This window comes from Tenrec ecaudatus, chromosome X (genome assembly GCF_050624435.1).
Source record: "Tenrec ecaudatus isolate mTenEca1 chromosome X, mTenEca1.hap1, whole genome shotgun sequence".
Taxonomy (NCBI): Eukaryota; Metazoa; Chordata; class Mammalia; order Afrosoricida; family Tenrecidae; genus Tenrec; species Tenrec ecaudatus.
The window spans coordinates 123,578,344-123,599,088 of record NC_134548.1 but is presented as its reverse complement, the minus strand read 5'-3'; the positions used below and the strand labels follow the sequence as shown (position 1 = coordinate 123,599,088).

General features: G+C 39.4%; 2 pseudogenes; both read left to right on the top strand.

Moving 5' to 3' along the window:
* The first annotated feature begins 17,488 nt into the window (after positions 1–17,488).
* On the top strand, positions 17,489–18,387 carry LOC142433691 (protein Wiz-like; annotated as a pseudogene).
* An 87-nt stretch (positions 18,388–18,474) lies between these two features.
* On the top strand, positions 18,475–20,502 carry LOC142433690 (protein Wiz pseudogene; annotated as a pseudogene).
* Positions 20,503–20,745: the final 243 nt, after the last annotated feature.

The following is a 20,745-nucleotide window of genomic DNA, read 5'->3' as shown; positions in this document are numbered from 1 at the left end:
ACTTAAATAATTTACCAAGAGAATTCTAGAACCCATTACTTAGTATAACAGCAAAGTTGCAGGATATAGCAATATACAAAAGTCATCAGCTTTCCTATGTACCAGCAATTACAATTTATACTATTAATATTTGGGGGGGATTACAATACCAAGAAAAATTAAAACATAAATATAAATATTTCAAAATAATTCTAGATTCAGCATGTGGCAAACCATAAAACAGTGATTAAAGAAATCAATAGATAAATAGGAACATATTTTGTATTTATGAATTGGAAGACTCACTATTGTTAAGATGAGAATCCTTCACAATTTGATCCACAGCTTCAACGTGATCCAAAAGAAATGTATGAAGCTAGAGATATCAATACGAACTGATTTAAGCTAAATATATAAATTGGTAAGTTTATAAATAATTATATATACATGTGTTCACAGAGATTAGTATTCACACATTCAGGCAGCTGGATATTTACAACCTTGTTATTTTTAGATAGCCGAGAGGTACTGGCACCCAGCAGTAATGAACCCACCATCGAGATTCTCACTTGGAGAAATGTTGATTCACGAGCCAAGGAGGGTAACACAAAAATATGCCTGGAATATGTTGTATTGCAAAAATAGTAAGAAAGTGTTTTAAAAAGATCACAGGTAGAATGTTGTAGGGACACAGGGGAGCAAGGGAAAGGCCCCAATGCCTCGAAATTAAACAATTTGAGCATAAAAATATTAAACCTTCCATAGCTACAAGGAGTCCTAATGGTGCTGTGGATTAAGCGTTGGGCTACAAACCACAGCGTACAAGGATCTCATGGCCAAAATCTACAGACCTCTACAACAGCACAATAACAAAGTGAAAAAGGCCCCAATTAAGAAGAAATGGACAAAAGACATGAACATATAATTTTCCAAAATGATACTCAAATAGCTAACAAACATATGAAAAGATGCTGACAATCATTAGCCATCCAGAAGACACAAATTAAAATTTACTCGCCCAATGATAGCCCAATTTAAGAAAAGAGAGAGAAAAACAAATACTGGAGAGGATGTGGAGAGAATGGAACTTGTGTACATTGTTGGTGGACTTGTGAATACACACAAACACCATGGAAGCAATATAAGGCTATCTAAAACAACAGGGAGTGGAATCCCATATGATCTAGCAATAACACTATTGGACATAAACTCCAGAGAAATAAGAAACAAATCACAAGTAGATGTAAGCTCTCCCATGTTGATAGCAGCACAGTTCACAATAGCGAGAAACTGGCAGTGACTCAAATGCCCAACAGACGAAGAATGGATAAAGAAACTATGGTACACACAGTGGAATACTATGTGTGTGAATCTATAATTATCTGAAATAAAGTTTAATAATTTTTCAGAAGATGAAAATGATAGATAAAATTATATATTGGCGGTAACAAGGAAAAAGCAAACATAACTAGGTTAGCATCCGAAAACAAGACATGTCAAGGAGATCAGCCTTGAAAGAATGCGGGAAGAATGTTTGAAGAGAAAAATACTTACCATGAAACATTTCGGCACCTAACTCTGAAATCTATCAGAGAAATGTGATAAAACTACAAAGAGATATTTTAAAATTCTAAATGGAATTTTAGAAATAAGATCAATAGCTATTGAAACATAACTCTTCAAAATGGGTAAAATAGTGGGTTAGACTCAGGAACTATAACTGAACTGGAAGTTGTAAAAACAAGGGGAGAGAGAGAAAAAGGAAAGCAGCCAAGAACAGATGAGCCCTGTGGGACTGTGGGACAGAATGAAAACACTAACATATGCGAATGTAGAGTTTCAGTATGAGAAGAAAGAATCGGACCAACGTATCATTTAGCCTACAATTTCCCATTAAAACAACAACTAAAATCTTCCAGAAGAAATACAAACCCAAAGCTGAATAAATCCAAAGAAAACCACAACTAGGCATGTCATAGTTACAGCAACTAGAACAGAAATTACACAAAGAAAGAGAGGAAGAAGAGAAAGAGAAATAAAGACTACATGTGTATTACATCCAGTCAGGAAATAAGAAGCCAATCACTTATTTAAACATATTTTAAGATAGCTACTTGTTTTAATAACTATTAGAAGACTGAAAAACCGGAAAGGGCAATACAGATGAAAAAGTAGCCCTGATGAATTTGTGCTCCTCATGCTGGGCAAGTCAAGGGTGGATCTCTGGGATTTTTAAGAAGTGGTAATGTGAAAGGAGGGCCTCTCAGAGTTTGGACCCTGAACTCTGTGGAAAGCTGATCTGCTCAGTTAGTGGTGGTTCCTAAAAGTGCTGCATACTTGGAACTCAATCTCTGTGGAGGAGGATTTTTACAGCCGATGTGCTGTTGAGACTGAAAATCCCTAAAGCTGCTTGCCCTGGGCTAGAATCCAGATTCCGCAGAGAGAGAAATCTGCTGGTTCTGGGCTGATTGAAGAGGTGTGATGACAAATATCTCTGAAGAAAAAACAGAAAAATGTATGCCCCTGTCCCCCTCCCCACCTCCCCCACAACACACACACACTCATTCCAAAAGAGACCACATAGCCCTGCTGAAGTGAAGGGTTTTGTGGAGGGATGGAGAGAGAAATGGAACAGAAAACAGGAAGTGCTATCAGCTTCTCCATCCTATGGACACTAACTGCAGTACTCAATAGAGAGCTAGTTGTTAACGCAGAAATGGGGGTGGTCGCACCCCAGCCTCAGCATAACAGAATATGGAATGTGCAGCTGAAGAACTGAGCCCTTACCGCCTCCCTTCCCATCACAAAGCATGTTTATACTAGGACAACTGCACTAAGTTCATTATAAATGTTGGAGTGCATTCAAAACATAAATAAAAAGAAATAAATGAACATCATTCACTAACAAAAAACTCATTATGATCATAACATTAAAAAAGGCTTTCCCCTCCATCGGACACTATATATTTTAATTAGTGAAGGAGTGACACAAAATTTATACTTTATTGAAATATGTTCAAAGCAGTGCATGTGTAGGAAAGCCAAAGGTATAAAAGATGATCCACTGAAGTTTGGGAATGAAGTGGAAATCCTTAGAAATCTATTTACATGTAACATTTGTACTTATTTTAAAATTTATGTTAATAATTGGGCAGAAGAAGCAAACAAAATATAACAGTAATTGTTTTCAGAATTGGTTCAGTATTTAACAGAGGTGAAACATAGAACATTCTAGAATGACAATGTTTGTTTGTTTTTGGCATTTTTATCTTGAAAAATGACGCTGCTAAATAAATAAATAAATAGAAAAATTTCAAAAGAAAGGTAACACTGCTAAATACATATACTAACACTCAGAGAATATCTACTAAAGATATTTTATTTCCATAAGATTCAAATTTTATATCAAAAGAAAAGCTGTAATTAAATATCTAATGCTGGTTACTGATGTGAATGTTTAAGTTGTTGTTAGGTGCCACTGATTTGGCTCTAGCTCATAGCAACCGTACGCACAACTGAATGAAACACTACACGGTACTGCACCATCCTCACAATTGTTCCTGTGCCTGAGCCCACTGATGCAACCACAGCGTCCATTGGACTCCTGGAGGGACTTCCTCTTTTTCACCACCCCTCCACTTTACCAAGAATAATGTACTTCCCCAGGAACTGGTCTCTCTTGACAATATATCCAAAGCATATAAAATAAAGTCTTGTCATTCTTGCCTCTAAGGAGCCTTACTTCTTCCAACACAGATCATTTTGCCCTTTTAGCAGTCCATGATGCTTTTGACAGTCTTCTCTAGCACAACTCAAATGCATTCATTCTTCTATAGTTTTCTTCATTAAATACTCAACTTTAACATGCATATGAGGCAATGGAGAATTCCTTGGCTTAGGTCAGGTGCACCTCAGCACTCAAAGTAACATCCATGCACTTCAATACTTTAAAGAGGCCTTGTGTAGCAGGTTTACCCAATACATCTTTTGATCTCTTGACGGCTGCTTCCATGAGCACTGGTTGTAGATCCAAGTAAGACAAAATCCTTGACAACTCCAATCTTTTCTCCATTTAGCATGATGCTACCTATTTGTCCAGTTGTGAGGATTTAGGGAAGGATGGTACTTTATGGAGCCATTTATAAGGTAAATAACTGAAATTCATAAATTAGTATAATGTGTGGAAGTCAAAGAAGTATTTCCAAACACAAAATACATTTTAGATATCTCCTAATATCAGTATTATACAAAAAGTTATTTGTAAATTATGAGGCATCTTAACACTATTACTATTATTACACCCATGCACATTATTTTAAAAATACTAGAGAAGGACTAGAAAGATATGGGGTTAGATGCTCTGACCCAGGAATAGTGGAAGATAACATAGTAAAGCTATCATTTAATAAATCTTCTATGACAATATGATATATATAGATTCCATAAGTGAACAGTTAAACATTCTGGAATTCTTATTCTTCATAATGTTATGTATAATTTATAGCTTATGTGTAATTTACAGTTTAATATTTTCAAATGGTCTATAAAACACATATAAACATATTTCTAATTTTCTCAGCTTTTTCAGCAAAGATTCATCTGACATCAACAATGATTTCCCTAATTTCACATCCTGTTATGAATCTAGCTTGAAATTTTCTGTTCACCTCTCCTACATCATCATCGCTTCTATTTGCTTTAGCTACTGTACATTCTAGAGCAAGTTTCAGTTTCTTCTGACATCCACTCTGATCTTTTTTCTTTCCTGTGTTTCCAATGACCTTCTTCATGTAGGATGTTCTTGATGTCATCCCACCACTCATCTGATATATGGTTATTAGTGTTCAATGTGTCAAATTTGTTTGGTGTTTTAATTTTTTTCCAATCTCTTCTTGTGATGGCCTCAAAATTAAGCTGGGATATACTCAACGTCCTGTTTTAGCTCTCATGAGCTTGTTTTGATTTTCTTCAGCTTTAACCTGAACTTGCTTCATTCAAAATCATCACTAAGTTCCCTATCACTATAAACAGTAACAAATTAGTTTCTAAAATTTTACTCCCTCTTTCCCCATTTCTCCCATTCCTAGTCACCATGGATAAACTTTGTTTCTATAGATTTGCCTATGCCTGTCATTCTATTTTTTGGCTATGATACTCTACTATGCTAAAGTCTTACATTTTCTTTCCATTTCTTTCAGCTTGAGAACTAGTGATAACAATTTTCTTTCTTTTTGGTTTTCTAACTCTAGATCTTTGCACATTTCTTTATAATACTTTGTCTTTTTTTATTTGCTCTTTGAAATCTGCTGTTCAACACTTTTATTTCATTCTCTTTACTGACTCTGCATTTAGGAACGATGTTTAGACTCTTTTGACATCATTTTGGTCTTTTCTTTATTTGTTGTCTGCAGTAACCTTTATTACTTTCTTCATGTTGGATACCCTTGATGTCTTCACACAACTCTTCCTTTCTTCAGTCATTAGTATTTGGTTTACCAAATCTATTTTTTTTAAACAGAAAAACGTCAATCCAAAAGAAAGCAGAAAACAAATTAAAAAACAGAACAAATTAAAAATGAGTCCAATGGGAAATCAAATAAGATATTAAAATTCAATGTAGTGATAACTGCATTAATTAACTTTTTAAACAGTTGTTAGCACTTCATCCATCAGTCATACAATTCAATAATTCAATCATAGCAAGAAAACATGTACAATTATCACCATAAGCAATTCTAGAATATTTTCTTTTTCTGTATAGTCATTGTTATTCATGTAATTATTACCACATCTATTCTTGATATGATCTCTAAATTCAGAAATGATGTATTTATAGTTTTACATTGGCTCTTGTGAATTTTCGGTAATCTTCTCAGCTTCAATTTGAATTTTCTCATGAGAAATTGATGATCTGTTTCACAGATAGACCCTGCATTTGTTTTGTTGTAGTGGTGGCTGTGCCATCTAGTCAGTTCTGACTCATAACAACCACATAAAACAAAACAAAACACTGCCCAGTCCTTCACCATCCTAATTGTTCCTAAATTTGTAGATTTGCCTTGACTGATGATATTTAACTTCATGATTTCTATCCACAGATGTACTATATTAAGGCTCATATATATAATCACCAACTGCATTGTTAAAATATATATATATTTCTAATATTTACCTATGTGCATATATTTATATGGCAATACATTGAGGAAGTGGACAAAATTTGGGCCTCTGCTCATACCCTCCCTCAATGTAAGAACCCTTTGTTCTAACAACCTGGCATTCTGTGATACTCACCCTCCCAACACTATTGCTGAAGATAAAATGGGTGCATAAGCAAATGTGTCGAAGAAAGTAGATGGTGCCCAGCTATCAGAAGATACAGCATCTGGGGTCTTCACAGCTTGAAGTTAAACAACCGGCCATCTAGCAGAGAAGCAACAAACCCACATGGCAGAAGCACATAGCCTGTGTGATCATGATTTGTTGACAGAATCAGATAACAGGCACTAGAAGACCCAAAACTACAATAACAAACAATATAATGTTGAGACCGAGAGGGGGTCAGAGACCCAAAATCCATCTGTAGACAACAGACATGCCCTCACAGAAGGGTCACAGGAAGGGCTGAGTCAACCAGGGCCCAGTATAGCACTGATGAAACACAATATTCCTCTGGTTCCCCTCAACCCCACTATCATGACTGCCTTTCAGTTCTGGCTAGACCAGAGCATTTACACTGGTACAAAAAAGAGCTCACAACACATGGAATCCAGGTCAGGTAAACCCCTCAGGAACATAAATCAGAATAGTAATACCAAGAAAGTAGGGAGAAGGTGGGAGTGGGGGGGGGGACAAATCATAATGATCAACGTATAATGTTCCCCCCAGGGGGATGGACAACAGAGACATGGGTGAAGGGAGACAGTTGGTGTTAGATACGAAAACAATAATAATTTATATTTTTATCAAGGGGTCACAAGCGGTGGAAAGAGAGAGGGGAAAAAAGAGGAGCTCATACCAGGGGTTCAAATAGAAAGTAAATGTTTAGAAAATGATGATGGCAACAAATGTACAAATATGTTTGATACAACTGATACATGGAATGTTATAAGACCGGTAAGGGGCCATATTTCTGATGTATAAGTTGTTGGCCATGATGAATTATCATAAAGTCTTAATCATTATTTCCATCCTCAAGGGCTTGTTTTCCAACTACCTACCAATCCTTCTTTTAGCACTGCACTGGTAATCACGAAGTTGGTGATTCAAATTCCGTAGACATTCTCTAGGAGAAAAAATGAGACTATCTGTTCCTTTTAAGTATTAAAAATTGGGAACCCCTATATAAGGTCACTATGCATTAGAATTAGCTCAATAGCAGTGTTTAGTTTTTTTCATTTGAATCCTTCTATACCACTTTTATATTCCAATCACCAATAATTACAAATGTATCTTGATTGCACATTCAATCAAGTTCAGACTGTAACAGTTTGCAAAAATCTTTAATTTCCTCATCTTTGCCACTCATGGTAGGTGCATAAATTTGAGGAATAGTAAAATTAATTGGGCTTATTTGTAGGTATATGGACATTAACCTATTGTATTTCAGGTTATATTTTGAAATGTTATTTTCTTTTTACCAGTGCATGTAACATCATTCCTCTTCAAGTGGTCAGTCTCTTCAGAGTCGAGCATAGGGTTCAAAATGACTAATACCAGCCCATTTAAGCTAACATCTAGGATTTTGATCTTCAAGTGTTTTGTTTCATTTTGATAACTTTCTATTTTATTTGATTCATATTTCTTGCATTGTGTTCTAATTACTAGCAGATGTTTAAAGCTGTTACTTATTTTGCTTCCTACCCTATCAGTCAATCAATATCTCAAAAACTTTACTCTATCCATATCATTAAGGTCAACTCTACTTTGGGTGGAAAGCTTTTAATCAGTCCTATTTTGAGTGCCTTCCAACCTGAGGGGCTCATCTTCCATCACTCTAGCAATGTTCTGTTCCTATCCATACAGCTTTTGCTGACTATTTTTCTAGATTACATTTCTTCCTCCTGTAGAAATCTTTTATTAATTGGCCTAGAGGAATTAATGTCAAAGGTAGCTTCTAATTCTTGGCTTCTGATGCTGCATTTACATATGTCCGCTTTGGGGGAAAATGATTCTATTGCATGATAACTGAAATCCCTTGTATTATCCTCAGTACCAAACCACTCTAAATTAGAATGGAAAAGAAGCTAATGAGAGAGGAATCAAAGATTTTGTTCTTAAATTGTTAACTGTGTACCAACAATTGTCAAAGACATTAAGTGAGGAGAGAACACCGGACTTAGTCAGAGACCTGAATTAAGTCTTGGCTCTACCACCTTTGAGCTCTAGTAGTAGTTGCAGTAACACCAGTATCAATAATAGCGGCAACACAACCAGATGCAAGGCATGGACAATGCATGTTGTTGAAAACATTTCTTGACTCAGGGCTCCATTCAGGATGTGCTTACGTTAAGTGTGCGTTGAGGACTGGAGCACTAAATACATGTTGAGTTAGTGGCCAGATAATAGACAATTATACTGTGGCTTTATAGATTCTTAATCAAACATACACTGTACTTCTACTATGTGAAAAGCATAGTTTTGGCCTTGGAGTTTCAGATGTGAATGGTATTATCAGCCCTGTAATCACAGGATCTTTCTAACTACCTGGCACACAGTACTCTAACTTGAATGAAAATATATGGCAGATCTCACATGCACGATTGGCACTGGCAGTGAGTCACTGGCAAATTCAGGTTTCCCAGTTTATGAAGCCATTTATTCTCACTCTTGGTAATTCAGCAAACAGATCGTTGTCTTTCTCAGCTACACGTTTTTGTAGAAATAAGAGGAAAAGGGTGTCTTAAAACTTCAAAAGGCGTGCCCTCTGGTGGCAAAGCCGGATAACGACACAGCCTAGTTTTCAGCAGCCACTGAGTTGACTTGAGTCTCCCAGTGACCCCGTGTGACAGAGTAGAACTGCCCCATGGGAGTTTCTACGCTGTAATCTATAGGGGAGAAGATCTCCAGGTCTTTCTCCCACAGAGCCACTGGGTAAGTTCCTTCTGCTGATATAGGGTTTAAGCTAGTATGTGTGTCTCTGATGCATGAGAAGAGCATGCCTGCGGCACAGGCCCTGCGCCAGAGTGTGAGATCTATTCAATTCCTGGTCAGAGAATCCTAGAACTCCTAGTTTAGATGTAGACTACTGAACATCTATAAAGTATCTGCTGGATATAGATTGACTGAGGACTCTTGTCTTGCTTCTGTTGCCACCTCGGAGTCCATTTTCTTATTCTAGATCCCTGTTTTACTCCCCTCATTCTACCTGCCCTGGCATTATAAATTGCATAGCACAAATGAAAAAGGATGAGGCTGATAGCAGGAAGTTCAATAACTTGCTGATCCTCTCAGTTATTTTCATGGCATCGTCTACAATTTCTAAATTTTGTCTATATTCAAAATAGTACCATCCTTGAGTATTCATTTCTGGACCTTCCAAACACTTTGTACCTGGCAGCCTACTTACATCCCCTTATACTATACTTCCAGATACCAAAATGAGTCGAGAGTTACTACCTTGGTAATATTATTCACAGGGATTCTTGGATAAGAGTCACTGGAAAAGTTCTACATTAGAGACTTGTGGAAGGAAAACTAACCTGTATTAAGCATTCAGAATAAGAGTATAAGGTTGACATTATTTTATCAATTTTTCTATGAGAAAAATAGAGGCTTATAAATGAGAAGTGGCTTGTAAAAGATTTCTTCAGCCATAAGTGTTAGAATTAGAGTAGAAATTAAATTCAGATTTCCTTCATAGAGGGCCAGCTTAGGTATTGGGAAATTAGCAAGATCTACAGAAAGTAAAGAGAGGAAGGTGATGCTAGTTTAGTGTCCCTGCAACTCTAGGGTCTTCTGTGTTATAAATTTTACTAAAAAGGGAAGAAACTGTCATTCTATAGGACAATAGCATGGTTTCATTGAATTGGTAGCTAAAACTACCAATTTGGGGTTCCTCACGGTTAAAGAGGCAAAACAAGCGTCTTATGATGAAGTGAATGACCTTATTTCATAGTTTCTTCCACACAAAGACCCAAACACCAAACTCATTGTCATCAAGTCAATGCTTACACACAGTGACCCCCTGTGGGTTTCTGGGACTGTGTTTATGGGAGCTGAAAACCAGATGTTCTTCCTCAGAGCTGTTTGTGGTTTCAAACAGGCAACCAAGTAGTTCATAGCTCAATACATAATCACTACACCACCAGGGCTCCTGCTCCAACAGAGACCAGAATAAATGTGGTTGGAACTCAGGTGATCGATCTCTTAGGATACTTGCTTATACCACTTGGATCAGTGTTAAAGTTAATGAAAGAAAATGATGTTAATAACAATGTAAAAGTAGGGAGCTCTAAAGCCTCTCCCCCCCATTGAAGGCACCATTAAGCTAGCAAAAGAAGCTGTCAGACTCAACATTTTCAGAACTCTGAAATCTAGGGGGTTTTTTTTTGTATTTTTTAAATCAACCAAGTAAGTACCCAATGATGGAAGAGGCACCTAAATATTGGTAAAAGGGTGTTGGATAATTTTTGCCTATAATCCCTCATTTACTATCTTTGTCCTGGTAATGGAAGACAGTAACTGATGTTTTTGATATAGTATGCTGGTGAAAAAGGGGAAAATATGAATCTTATTCTAAAAAATTTATACTTGATAAAAGAAGAAAAATCAAAGGGGGAGGGCAGAGCAGGTTATTTGGGGAGAAGTGGTGGTAAGTAGTTTAAATTCTTGGACACAAAACTGATTAGCTGGGATGTAAATCCCCACCTATTTCACAATAAAATATTATTGTGTTATTGCATAGATAGATAGATAGATAGATAGATAGATAGATAGATAGATAGATAGATAGTCTGTTCTGACCTTGTTTTGTGGTTCACAAAAGATCAAATTGTAGACTTGCCTTTGTTTTGCCCACCCCTTCCTATAACTCGCAGGCTGGAGGTGTGGTGTTGGTTAAAAGTATTTAAAGGGACATACTATCCATAGCGACCTGGGGATGTTAGCTAGAGTAAGCAAAAAAAACAACAGATTAAAAATAATGGAATATTGGATACAAGGGATGAAGAGGGCTTTGACATACTTACACATATTTTGTAGAGTGTGGAGTGCCACTTTCATGTCAAAGGATAGATCCATACTCAGAAAACAGCCGAGAGGATCAAAGGCTTGACCTCTGACTGATTTCTGAGCTCAAAGTAAGCAGAAGGAGAAGGTTTAAGCAGAGTTGTAGGTGACCTGGCTAAACATTAAAGGAGAGCCCCAACTCAAAGCCAATAGGCAAGACCACTTCTGAGTATTTCGAAGTATTTTTCCCTTTGTTTAATCTTTTTGGCTGTCAATATTTAAGAAAATCTTTCTCAGGTCACTTGCTGAACACTGAGGTAATAGAGCACACACTTCAATAACTGCACAAAAAATAATACTATCTTTGCACAAATAGCTTGGAAAATTCTCTGAACACACAGTTCACTATACTGCACTCAAAAACAAACAACAGAAAACAGTGTTGAAAGGAGGATTCTGTTTCCAGAGATAAGTATTATAATATTTAAAATGTCCATTTTTCAACAACAAAAAGTAGATCTGAAAAGAAATAAGAAAATAAGACCCAGTCGCAGGGAAAAAAATAAAAGAAATAGAAAAATCCATTTCTGAGGAATCCCAGACATTGGACTTCATAGATACAGATGTTAAAATCAACTATATTAAATATACTCAAGAGAGGTAATGGAGTCATGAACAAAGAAAACTAGAAGAACGATAACTCACCAAATAGAGAACATCAAAAAAATTATGGGGACCACCAGGTGTATTCATTATGAGAGTTTCAGAAAAAAAGGAGAGAAAGAAAGAGGCTAAAAACATTCCAAATATGATGAAAGATAGGATATACTTGTTGAAGAGGATCGTTGCAATCCAAGCAGGATAATGCAGATATCCACAATGTGGCACATTATAATCAAACCTTTCAGAGACGACAGAATATTGAAGGCAACAACATCAGAATGTACATAGGTAGCTCTCAATCAGATTAACAACTAATTTGTCAGAAACCATGGAGACCATAGTATAATAGGGTGTCTCATTCAACGTGTTGAAATGAAAACAAAAGTAATTTCAACCAGAAATGTATATCTATCCTTTAAAAAATTAAGGAGAAAATGATTAGGGCAAAGAATGTACGGATGTGCTTTATACAATTGATGTATGTATATGTATGGATTGTGATAAGAGTTGTATGAGCCCCTAATAAAATGTTTTTTAAAAATTAAGGATAAATTAAGACCTTCCAAGTAAAGAGAGAGAAAGAGAGAGAGAGAGAGAGAGAGAGAGAGAGAGAGAGAGAGAGAGAGAGAGAGAGAGAGAGATGGCCACTAGTAAATGTGCTCTACAAGAAATACCAAGTTGAATCCTTCAGGATGAAACCCAAGAACACTACACAGCAACTTGAAATCATATGAAAAAATAAAGAGCACCAGACAAGTTAACTATATAGGTAAATATAAAAACCAGCACTGTTGAATTATAACTAATGTATTTTATGTCTTTGAGAAGATTAAGACATATTGGAACATATATAAAACATAGGTAATTTATGATAGTAACAACATAAAAGAAAGACCAAAGATACATAAAAGTTGAATTTGGAATGCTTTTGAAACTAAATTGGCATCAATATAATATAGTGTTAGAAACTTATTAAATTAATTATAATCAGCAGGGTAAACCCTAAGAAAGCAACTAAAATATTAATAAACAAAAATGAGAAGTTCTCTGTGGTATACACAAAAGGTAATTAAACTCAAAAGAAATCAAAAATGGAAAAATCAAGTACCAAAAATAATACAATAAATTTTGTGAGAGTCAGAACTCAATGGGACTGCCTTGTATTTTCTGGGCTTCGAAAGCTTCACACCTTGGGCAGGATGCTTTTCTAACACTTCTCAAATTAGTGGGCAATCTTTGAATTTTTCTTTTCGGACAAGATTCCATTTTATCCAAGTTCCAGCCTCTGCAGGTTTCATTGTAAATGTAGACAGCAAATAGCAAAATTACAAACGTTCTTTCTTATCAATACTCACTTTAAATGAAAATGGAGTAAGCTCTGCGACGAAAAGGCAGGTCAAAGAAATAAAGGTACAGGCTGCCTAAAAATGATGCACTTTTAGATCCAAAGACACAAATAGGTAGAAAGTGGAATGATAGAAAAATATTCCATGTAAATAATAACCCAAACAGAACTCGAACAGTTGTACCAACCAATATCAAATAAGAGACTGCAATTTTTACAATATTACAAATTGTGTTCGCAGCCACTGCCGCTCTCTAACGCCAGCGCCGCCACCGCCGCCAGCGGTGTTTCTTCCCTGGATGGCTCCATTACAGCCATGCAAATCCGCTCCTCTTAAAGCACCAGGCAAGCAGCTGGCTTCAAAAGCGGCTCAGAAGAGTGCGCCCCCTAATGGATGTAGGCGGTAGTGAAGGAACCTCATCATCACAGTCTTGGTGCCAAGGTACTCATGAGAGTAGACATTATCAGAGGTCCACCCAAGCTCTGCTACGCACACTTTCCTTCCACCGTCGGGTGCAAGAAATGGCTCAGGACTTCCAAACACACCAGCGCTTCCAGATCGCAGCTACAGGGGCTCTGCAGGAGGCCAGGGAAGCCTTTCTGGTTGACATTTTTTGAAGACACGCACCTGTGTGCAGTCCATGCCAAACACGTAACAACTACGCCCAAAGACATACAGCTAGCACATTGTCTACGTGGAGAACGTGCTTAAGAATCCATTGTGATGGGAAACATATCATCAAAAAAAAGATTTTCTTCTTCCTGTAATTGGTAGTTCTGAACCATTTGGTTTTGTTTCTGTTTTTTTCCCCCATGGGATCCAAAGGTACCCAAGTATATGATTGAGAATGGAAAATAGGGGACAGAAATCAAGTTTGGCAGTTTTTCCATTTTCATGTGTGTGTGTGACATAAGGCAGTAATGCAAGTCAAAATATTTCACTGAATACTTTTCAGCAGTTCAACTTTATAACTATTATAAATAAATCTGTTAATTTTTTCTGGACAATGCCAGCATTTGGAGTTTTAAAAACAATTTCTTATTGATGGCAAATAAATAGAAATAAAAACTGTTACAATACACAAAGAATGGCATTACATATTGTTTAAAATTTAATTGATAAAAGTATATAAAAATTTTGAGATATATACAATATAAACAGAGCCCTAAAATAGGTAGGATAAAAAAATAACAATAGAAGCAGAAATAAGCAATTATACTATGTAGTTGAACATTTCAATATCTCCAGTATAATAATGGATACTATAATTGGAACACTAGTAAGAAATTAGGGAATACAAAATGTACTATAATCCATCTAGAACGTAGAGCTATATACAGAACACCCAACTCATTATGAACACTTTCCAAGGGCAAACAGAATATTCTCCAGGATAAACCATAAATTAAGACTATAAAAGAAGTCAATATTTTTTTTCTTTCAAACCATTTTATTAGGACCTAATCCAGACATCATAATATTAAATATTTCAATCATATCAAGCAATGTTGCAAAACTGCTTACCACAATCCGTTTCAAACATTTTTCCTGCTTGAATTCCATGATATTAGCTCCCCATTACCCTCTGCCACCTCATATATCACATCCCCCACTGAACCCTTATTCTAGTTGTCTTTATAGTCACCCATCTGGATTTCGTATAATGAAAAACATAGAAAGTTACACAACAGAGTCAAGAAGGCTACCATCAATGATAAATACTGAAGACATACAATGTGTCTTTTCCAACCACAGAGAAACGCAAAGACAATAACATGGAAAAATGAAAAATTCATAATGTGTAAATTAAACAGCACAATCATTAGAAAATACTGAGACAAGTAAAGCAAAAGAAAACATACCAAACATTTGGTATGAAGCAGTATTTAGAGAAAAAATTAGAGCTGTAAATGCCTACTTTTTTGTTTTTAAACAGTTTTATTGATATATAATCCATACATCACACAATTCAATGGTCTAATCCTGTTGTACGGAATTCTGCAATCATCACAATTTTAGAACAGTTTCTTTATTCTTGTACTCATTAATAGTCTTCTCATTGCCTCCTCAACTTCTCCTGCCATCACCCTAACAAACAGTTAATCCAGTTACTTTCTCTATGGGTTCACCTGTCCTAGATTTCATATACAGAAAAATTTTTAAAAAGAAAGTTCTCAAACCAAGTAACTTTACAGCTTAAACTAGAAAAGTAAGAGCTGATCCCAAAGCTAGTAAAAGGGGGAGGAGGATAAGGAAGATTAGAGCTAAAATAAACAAACTGAATAAAAAATTCACTACCATCAAGTCAAGTTCAACTCACAGCGACCTGAAGGACAGAGTAGAACTGCCCCAGAAACTGCATTCACCACTCTTAATAGCCAAAAGATGAAACCAATCCAAGTGCCCATCAGCAAATGAGAATGGATAAAAAAAAATGTGGCCTACCCATATAATGGAGATTATTGAACCCAAAAAGGAATGAATGCTACAATATGGATACTCACTGACCGTCATCGAGTTGATTCTGACTCGTCTCCCCTATAGGACAAGGTGGAAGTATCCCTGTGAGTTTCAAAACTGAAACTCTTTAACGGAGTAGAAAGCCTCACTTGGTGGATTTGAACCACTAACTTTGAGGTTAGTAGCCCAATGCGTAACCTTCTACACCATTAGGGTTCCTCTTAACATGGTAAGTGAGAAGTCAGACACAAAATACTATTTTTCACTATGAAATATCCTGAATGGGCAAATCCAAGAGATAGAACAAAGATGAGCAGTTGCCTGAGCCTGGGGGAGGGGGAGATGAAAGTCAGTTTAATGGGTATGGTTTTTTTTTTAAGTGATGAAAATGTTTTGAAGCTAGATAGCAGTGATGATTACAGAACATTGTAGAAGCACTGAATGTCTTGATTTGTATACTTTTAAATGCCAAAAATTAATTTCATAATTCAAGCCATAAGATCAACTTTCAGAATGACATTATGGCATTACGAAATCTATGGACACTCTCCCCAATGAAACAAGGATGTGATGAAACCATTGAAACTTTGTGGAAATTGTCCTAAGGACATATAGTCAACAGAAAAATGGTTTCCAGATCATCTACCATGTTTCAGAAATAACAAGAGTCCATGATATTTGAGGCATGGCTTGCATTCTCCAACCCCTCAGGGTAGTGTGGCAGAAGCTTTATTCCAAGTTTCCAAGAAGAAGCTTCCCTCTTCCCCGCCCCCCCAGGTCTCGGTGTAATATGACAATTTATCCCTGGGAGGTGCATGCTGCCTGCATTTTCATACCCGTGGCTTATGTTGTAGAATCTTTCTTATTCCAAATCAGTGCAGCTGAGAGGTGTTGGAATTTTCCTCCACTGCAGATCTCACAGAAAGGGTAGAAGTTCTAACCAGACATGGCAGGCTGAGAATACTGAGCTCTCGTCACCCCCTACTACACTTGCTTGTAGGGAAGCGGTTCCATGCCAGGAGAAGCAGGTTGAAAAAACCACCTGCTAGAACCCACTTGAGAGGCAGGCTGCTGTACCTGCCTCCAGGTTCTGATACACAACACAGAAGGTATGTCTACAGGAGAGGAAAGAAACAGTGCAACAACAGAAAGCGCCACAGTTTTCCTTCCGGGCACTGACTTTGAAGCACACACACACACGAAACCAAACTCACTGCCATTGAGTCAATTCTGACCCATAGCAATGCTGCAGGAGGGAGTAGAACTGCCTTTGTGAGTTCCCCATACTATAACTCTTTACTGGGGCTGAAGTGCTTTCAACTGCTGACCACATGATTACCAGACGAACATACAACCCACTATCACCACGGCTGCTTCAAATCTAAAGACCGTCAAAACCAATGAAGACCTAGGTTGTGAGCAATTAAGAGATGGCAGGTCAATTGATGAGAGCAAGGAATCACAGGATTAAAAATTCCCTAACAGGAATGAAAATGTTAACACTAAGAAACATTCATCTATTGCAAAAGAAAGCAGTTATAATGAATAGAAGTATCAAAAACAGACACGAGACATAAATAAAACAAAATGTAAAATAGCAGACAGAAATCCATCAATAGGATTCAACAATCAAATCAGAATACAGAACTTGTAACACTGGATTTGTTTCTTTGATTATTTTTATTTTTTCATTTATTATTAATTGGGAGTTAACATATATATCATATTATTCCATAGTTCAAACACACATCAAGTAGCATAAGGGTATTTCTTTGAGGGTGTGGTGGAGGGGTAGATTTGTTTTGAAGATCCAAGTTTATGCTGTCTACAGGATATACACGTGAGATGCAAAGAAGCATGTAAGTCAAGAGATGTGGACATACAACGGACCCTATGTAAACACTGACTACCAGAATAAAAGAAATGTGTTCATGGACATAAGTAAGGATATTTAATGATTATAGAGTGTTAATGTGACTGCTCAGTGTCAAGGGATGAAAATGGATGGCTAAGCGGTGGCAGGGCTACATGGAGGGGGCATCCTAGAGTATGCACCCATAGGGGCATACCTGCGAGGGCTCCTGCTCCTGTCGCCCCTCTCTCCTACTGCTGCTGTCACCGCTCCAAGGCCGAGCTGCCAGAGCCCAGGCCATCACCGGAGTCCACACCAGACCTGAGTTCTAAAGCGAACACAACTGTGGCCGTGGACCTGGGCTTACCTCTGGATGCTCAGGAATAGCCTGCCTGACCCTGGGACACTACAGAAGGTTGTCCTGAGCAGCAAAGTGGCTGCAGAGGTTCCCCAGGGCAGCAAGCAAGGGTGTCAGTCTAGAACCTGAGCACCAGCGGCAGCTGGGGTTGGCTGAATCAGAGAGCAGCCAGCGGTGTCCCCTTTGGCCTCCTCTGTGAGTTTGTCAAACAGAAGCGTCTGCCCAACCCATTCACCGGGCAGCCCCTTGCCCAAGAAGTTTAGCTTGCCCAAGGAGATCATCACCAGGGCCCCTAGGTCCAACTTGTTTGCCATGGACAAGCTTCTGGATGCCCCTGCCATCAACAAAGCCATTGTGTCATCATTTGGCTTCTTGTCCAAGGGCTTGTCCCACCCCTACCCCCCCACCCCAGCTCAACACGTCTCAAGAAGACACCACTGGCCCTGGTGGGTTCCCCAGGCCTAAAAAGCGCTGCGGACAGGAGCTTGCATCTATCCTTGAGTCCCTGGTCAGCCTCCTATAAGGCACAGTGGCCACTATCAGACTGTGCTAGGAGCTGAGAGCTGAAATGCCAGCTGTGCACTGTCTGGATTGAGTGCTGCAAGGGCCCATCTAGACATGCCCATGCTCACCTACGCCACCTGAGCATGAGAGTAAAGGACACCAAGGGACACCCCACCCCCTAGATCCAAGGGCTCATCAGGAAGGATAGCATTCATCTCAGCCTCCACGGCTTGCCTCCCATCCCACACTCCACATGCTTCACTGCTGGCCAAGAGAACCAAGCTGAAGGAGCCGGACCCTGAGGGAAGCAGAAATTCTACAAAGCCACCACTGACAGCATTTTCTGGGCCTCTGATGCAGAACAGGCTTTTTTCAACCTCTCTTCTCTCCCCAGCTGCCCCATGACGTCCACTGCGAGCTCCTCGGGATTCTAAAAGGCCTGTTGGGTCACACAAGTGCTGCTATCTGACACAGATGGGCATAACCAAGTAGTACACATATATCAAGTGCTTGCCTATCAACATGCCACAGAACTTCCACAAGTAGTAGCAAGCCCACTTCCAGCCTGGGAGGCCCCACACCTACCAGGATCCAGGCCCAAGGCCTTGGTCAAGATGCTGGGTGATCCCTGGAGTTCAGTGGAAGCCCTTGGTCATGCCCCTCTGTACTCATCACCCCTAGCCAAGAAGTTGCCAATGCCACCAGGAAGCCCTATGGGATACTCACCAGCCACCTCTCCACCCCCCCCCCCGCCCGACCCCCCTGAAGATCTTCTCAGGCCTGGTGGACATCTCCCTGCCCAAGAAACTAAAGCCAGAACAGATATGGGAGAAAGATGCTGCTGGGGGCCCTTCCTGGGGAGTCACACCTGTCTAAGGGGTCCTGGGTAGTATCCCAGGAAGAGCTGACCCAACCTGAACCTGCCATCCCAGGCTGAGCTGACACATGACATCTGCTGTGAGTTCTATAACAAATTCATCAAGAATTGCAAGGGGCTGTCAGGCCATGAGCACACCTACCAGAGGTGTGATTGTGTAGTCGTCAAGAGTTCACCCATTGACACACTGGGGGAGAGCCTCAAGAAGTCTAAGCTGGGACTCATCAAAAAGGAGGCTCCTGCCAGTGACCTGGTCCAACCCTATTGTCACTGACACCCTTGGTGGGCCAACCTGGTAAACCAAGAGTGGGGTCGGCTCATATTCCCTGAGAGGCAAGCCTGATGCTTATCTTAGGAGCCAAGCCTTCAGCCACTGGCTATTTAGGTGCAGTGTCAGTCAAGCAGTAGCTACAAGACCACCTCCTCCATGCAGAGGTTAAGGCCAAGACCTACATCTGAATTGAAATACCGTTCAAGGCAAGTAGTCCACATATAAAACCTCTCTGGACCACTAAGGCCTGCTGCCAGCTGTGTGCTCTCTATTTCGAAAGCTGCTAGGCCCTGGCCAGCCATGCACAGATGCAGTTTGGCGTGACCAAGTGGTGCGTCAATGGTTTACCCATTCAGATGTCACGCTGAGTGGATCAAACATAGCCCCCAGAAGGTAGACACCTACATTCAGGGTGGCTGCCCCTTCCCCCAACAAGTTCTGCAGCACAGGCCATGGCCATGACAGCCACAAGAGACTGGCCCTTGGGCTGAGGCCCAGCAGCTTAGTCATGGTTGGCTGAAGTGCTGGGGGCTAGTAGAGAATGGAGCCTGACCAGTCAGTAGAAGGCAGAACATCAATGATTTTGTGTCCAAAGGTTGGAGGAAGCCGGCAGTCCCCACCCAGGGTCTGGTTGGTCCCATCTCTGGTGCCCCGCATCCCCTCCCCCAGATCTCTCTCATCAAGTTTTCTGGCAACAGGCACACTCTCAAATGCAAGTTCTGTAAGGTGGAATTCCAGGGCCCCCTCCCCACCCCAGGAGGGATTCTTGCAGCACTTATGACCTACAGAAGAATTTCTCCAAAGCAGCTACACTTCCCTCCCAAAGCCCAAAGCCCACCCAAAGAGCCCCAAGCCCCACAGGCAAGGCACAGACAGAGTGGCCCTCACACAGAAGCATTCCAGACCCACTCTCTTGCCACCTCTGTCTCCTCCCCCTACTTCCTCTTTACCATTTCCAAAGGAGCAAACCAAACCCTCAAACCAAGGCCTCCAGGGGCAGGGCACACTACAGCTGGCGTGTGAGCAGCTAGCTAGTTGCCAAATCCACCAGCCTGAAGACTCGGGGATCACAGGATATCTGTCTACCTCCAGTCCCCCACATACACCTGAGCAGGAAAGCAGCGAGGTCCAAGGCCACAAAGGAACTGTGTTCCCTGGTGCCCAACAGCTAGGCAAGGTCGTAGGCCAGAGTGGTCATTTACAAAGATCGCAAAGACTCCAGTTCTGGTTCCCACTCAACCCTGTGACTCTTCTCTCACAGGCACA